The following is a 5,509-nucleotide window of genomic DNA, read 5'->3' as shown; positions in this document are numbered from 1 at the left end:
TGAGATTAACTTCAATGAACATATGGTAAAACCTAGTTATGCTTTTCACCTTCCCGGTTTAAAATATTCATTGCAGGTTGCTGCTTCTGCTGGAAAAGTTTGTCTCTCCTCTTGAAGGGGTTGGGCCAGCCTTTCTGACTCAGAGGCAACCTCCTGTCCACAAAGATTAGCAAAGTGGGTGCCCAGATCTAGAATACGGATCCGAGGGAAGTAGATTGTTGGGAAAGGGGTGGGGATGGCTCATTCAACATAAAAGCACAGGGAGAACCCATTGGAACAAACAAATGACCTGTCTAATTCTGTACCAGATGCCTGTGGGAAACCTTCAAGTGGGACTTGACCTGAGCAGAAGATCATTTTTTTAAAATGAAGACTCCTTGCACTTCGATTTGCTCCCCCTTTCTTCCCGCCCAGGGAGGGCCTGCCCTCTGCCTGTCCCTCAGAGCTGGCACGTCACATGCTCTCCAAGCAACCACTGTGGGCTGCCCAAAGGAGGAGGCTGGTAATGGCAGCCATGGAGAGGCAATGAGATGCTCCTTCATAGCCGCTGCATGTGGGATGTGATACATAAGTAGCAGTCAAGTACAACATTCCTTGTTTTCCTAGAGTGGTCATTTGGTGGAATGTTTGGTCCAGCCAGTCGGAACTTTCTGTTTCCTCCTGGGCTGGGGCATACTTCCTTTGCATGTGACTAGAGGTGGGTGTGACCTTACCCGTCCAGGTAACAAAATGACAGATCATACAGCACTCTCTCTCTCTCTCTTTGACTTCCTCCATCATTGGAGCAGCTTTTTAGCTAGAGAGGCCCTGTTGGCTTCCAGCCAACAGAGGACACTGGGATTATCCCCATATGGGATAGTTCCACATGTATGTACTTTGTAACTAAGTCTGCCTTCAGGGATCCAACTGTGAACTGATGTGAGTAAACAACTTTTATTGACTTTAAATAAGATTGTCGTGTCTTTATTCTTTTTAAGAGGGATAAAATGAGAACTTTCCAGAGGCTAGTGAGAGGCTTAAACAAGCCTGCAACCAGCTACCTGCTGTGCGTTAAAAGGGAAATGTAAACTCTGCTAAGGAACTTGCTAGCATAAGTTAGGAAGGATATTAATAAATAATATATCCTTTCCAGCCTCCCTGAACATTCCCACACTGCAGCCACACCCACCATCACTGGGGACATGTGCCCGCTCACCCTCCTCCCAGAGCTTGGCAACAGCGGCACTTGGAGGGGGGAACAGGAACATCCCAGGATCAAATCAGAAGCTGGGATGGTTTTCATGATGGAAAATATGGACACTTGGAGGGTATGCTCGCTTGTCTGCATTGATGGTAAAGAGGGTCTGGGTAGGTGAGTGAGCATGTCAAAACTAGCCTAAATGTATAAATGTGGCCCTTGGGCTTGAAGATTCTCCCCTTTCGTTTTAGCAAACAAGCATTACAGGAGAGCAGAAGAAGCAGCCAAGCCAAGGATTACTCCAGTTCTCTGAAACGGCTGCTTTCATTTGATACAAACAGAGCCAAAACTACAGGCTCTTTTTGCGCCAGCTCTTCGCATACGGAGAGCTTTTCTGCTCATTAAACATGGGGAAATTGCTGATTCAAGTGGAAGTCGCTGTGGCCAAGCCTTCCAAAAAGATCAGGGTGGCGAGGCAAAGTTGACTTTGAGAGACTACTATGGTGCTAGCGAGAGCCATGCCAAGAAGACAGATGGACCCAATAATTGGTAAAAAGAAGAAATAATAGAGTTGGCGAACTAGCCTTCCCCATAATGCTCTTTTTTATTCACCTCAGGACGCTTTCTCTCTCCCTACATGTGTTGTCCTTTCAGATTTGGCTTTTGATGTTCCTGTTAAAGCTAAGAAGAGTCACACAGGTGAGATGAAGCAAGTGGCGGAAATTAGGGAAGGCATCTAGCAACAAAGAAATTATCCCCCCGCCCAACCCCGGTCTGTTCTCTGCATTTCAGAAGGTTCTCCAAGAGTAATTTGGAAGCGATAGGCCCGATGTGACCATTTCATCTATTCTGGAAAGGGAAAAAAATCCAATCTACCCTTCCAGCCTAACAAAACGCTTGAGGCAGTTTGTAAAGATTAATAGAATGTGAAATCAGAGTTCAAGCCATTCCGCTAAAAGCCACAGGGTAAAAATACAAGGACAGAGCAAGTGTGCTTCCCTCATTGGTTTAAGAGACAGAAACCTTTGGCCAGAAAAGCAGCTTCATTTGGGTTCTAAAGAGATCTAGCCTGGTGAGCAACTCTGGAAAGGGATCTGAGAACACAAGGCTCTTCCTCGGTCTCACGTAGGGTTAGGCAGCTCTCTCAATCTCAGTTTCTCTCCATATCCCTCCCCCGCCCCAGTCTTAAATTCAGCTCCCCACATTTCTGCAGTTAGTGATTAAAACCATTCTGAGAACTGTAGCCCTGTGAAGGACCTTCCTAAACAAACTGCAGTGCCCATAATTCTTTGTGAGAAGTCGTGACTGTTTAAAATGTATCACAGTGTTTTAAATGTATGACAGTTTTATTTAATGGGGTTATCTTCTTCTTCTTCTTCTTCTTCTTCTTCTTCTTCTTCGCCCCACCCTTTTCACTGATTCTAGGCCCCTTACAGATAAAAATATACAGAAAAATCCTTAAAAATAATTAAACATTAATAGAATTTAAACCATTTTTATTTATTCACTTTCATAAAATTTATACACTACTTGGTTGTAAAAAAACAACAACAACCTCAAAGTGGTTTACAAAAGGTCAAAAAGTAAAATCAAGAAGAAAAAAACACAACCCATGCAAAAGTGAAAATACTCAAACAGATTAAAATTAGCTCAACATTCTAAGCATCTGGGTAGGCCTGTCTAAACAGGAATGTTTTTTAGCAGACACTGAGAGTAATATAGTGAAGGTGCCTGACTGATCTCCACATTAAACTATATACAGTATTGTCATGGGACTGCCAAGGAATGGCTTGGAGGAGACAGAGAGGAAGTGATGGAAGGGGAAGAGGGAGAGCGCCAGGAGGTGGGAAGGCTCTCCGGTGCTGAAGCAGAGCCCCAGCACCGCACAGGAAGCTCAGGTACAGATAGGGAGCCTATGCCTGTGCAGTTGGCACAGGAAAGGAGAGGGTTAAAGCTCAGGGATCAGAGACGTCCCATGAAGCTTCCCCGCCTTTTCTGTTGGAAGAGAAGCCAGAGAAGACCACTCCCCAAATCTGAACTGGACGATTCAGATGTATGAATGTACTGTGCTGCTTGTACATATGTAAAATAAAGAACTGTAAATATCTCTCTGAGTGAGCAGAGGGTGCTTACTGTGAAGAGCATACACAAACCATCACAAGTATCTATCTCTATAAGATCTATTAAAAATATACAGATGATTATAACAGCACGGCACCAGTACTTTCATTAAAAGCAGTCACTTCCTCAAAGCCTGTTGGAATGAGGTGGTGTTCACTCCCAGCAGAATGATAACAAGGAAGGAGGCAGTCTAACGTCTCTAGAGAGGGAGTTCCAAAGTCTGGGAGTAGCCACCCAGAAGGCCCTCCAAGTGTGCCTGAGGGTGGGGCCTCCACTGAAGAGCTCAAAACCCAGGAGGATTTCTGTGATGGACTATAGAAGGCTTGGACCTAAGCCATATAGCCGGGTTGCCATACATCCAGAAGTTCCTGGACATACCTAGAATACCGTATCCAAAAGCAATGCCTGGGCTAAATGTCTGGGAAAGCGTGTTCTCCCTAACAGAGAGCACGTGTTGCGGTTGGGGAAAACAAGCCACCCTGTTTTTTGCTGGGCAGATTTTGGATAAACCCAAGCCATTAAGTGGTTAATGGTGTTGCTGGGGATTTTTGCTTGTTGCCAATTTTGAAGGAGGAGCCAGAGTTTTTAAATACAGGTTGCCCAACACTGGGCGTCCTCTTGGCTGTTTTGCACCGGATCACCCGCCCACCCTCCCTTTAATAGGGGTTTTTTTTTTCTGATCGCTTGACCTTGCTATTGCCTGTCATGGGGTCGTCTGCCTTGGAGCAGGGGCTCGGTAGGAATTTTGCCATCTGGCTGATTGGCTGGTGCCATTTGGTTTTCGCCTACCGCGTAGCAAATCGTCACAACTTGTAAGGTTGGCGGTTGGGCATTGGTTAAATTGGTGGTAGAGGGGTAAGTGCCTACCCCTCCAATGGTGGTGCGGAATGGGAATTCCGTTAAAGGAATCCAGGGGCTTGCCATTCTTTTTGTCCTGTCCCAGGCAGCAGATTTTGGGCCGTGCAAGCCCCACAGGAACATGAGGGTGAGGAGTGAGGGACTGTGGCCCAGCTTCATTTCCTCACCCAATACTTGTTTCCCACGCTGGCTTCCGTTGGAGTACGGAAGTCAGTTCTGTCCCTGGGCAAGGACAGATAGTCATAACCAATGCCTAAGCAACCACTCACATTTTTTGTATTTAGAATAAAGTTGTGGCCAAAATCATGCCAAAAACCTAAACAATAATGGACGTGTGATGTGTGACTTTTTTGGTGGGTGGCTTTGGGACACAACATGCAAAGTCCAGGCATATGGCAACTGATGTCAGCAGTGTCCAATTTCTTTGCAATTTTGCAAAAAGAGAGAAAAACTCAGCAACTTTTCTGTCCGGATTTTTGCTTTTTGAAATATGGCGACCCTACTTCATAGGTCCAGCACTTTGAATTGGGCCAGTGAAGCTGTTGTGTCAGGGGCTGGGCAGAGGAGGAGCAGTGGTGGAGACCGCCTTCCTATCGTGATCCTTTCAGGGAGGAGGAAGAGGAAGACAGTATAGATTTACAACAGGGGTTTGTGGGAGGTCATAGCTCAGAGGCAGATGAAGGGAAAAGCTGGGAAATAATAATAATAATAATAATAATAATAATAATAATAATAATAATAATAATAATTTTTATTAATATCCCACCCTCCCCAGCCAAAGCCGAGCTCAGAGCAGCTAACAACAGTAAAATGATAATACATTTTAAAATCATTTCATTATAAAATTAATTCCAATCAAATTAATGTCAACCATTGGGCTAGAAGTTCTGTGAGGATTGCCAAAGGAGGGAGTTAGGCTGTGCCCTGGCCAAAGGCCTGGTGGAACAGCTCTGTCTTGCAGGCCCTGCGGAAAGATGTCAAGTCCCGCAAGGCCCTAGTCTCTTGTGACAGAGCGTTCCACCAGATCGGAGCTACAGCGGAAAAAGCCCTGGCTCTGCTTGAGGCTCTCTGTGGCCTGGGACCTTCAAGATGTTTTTGTTTGAAGACCATAAGTTCCTCTGTGGGACATACCAGGAGAGGCGGTCCTGTAGGTACAAGGGTCCTAGGCCGTATAGGGCTTTAAAGGTTAAAACCAGCACCTTAAACCTGATCCTGTACTCCACCGGGAGCCAGTGCAGCTTGTATAGCACCGGATGAATGTGATCTCGCAGGTAAGACCCCGTAAGGAGTCTCGCTGCGGAATTCTGCACCTGCTAGAGATTCTGGATCAGTCTCAAGGGCAGCCCCATGTAG

The sequence above is a fragment of the Podarcis tiliguerta genome, assembly GCF_965153285.1.
Source record: "Podarcis tiliguerta genome assembly, chromosome: 5".
Classification (NCBI taxonomy): Eukaryota; Metazoa; Chordata; class Lepidosauria; order Squamata; family Lacertidae; genus Podarcis; species Podarcis tiliguerta.
The sequence above is the reverse complement of the archived record's forward strand: the minus strand, read 5'-3'. Positions refer to the sequence as shown.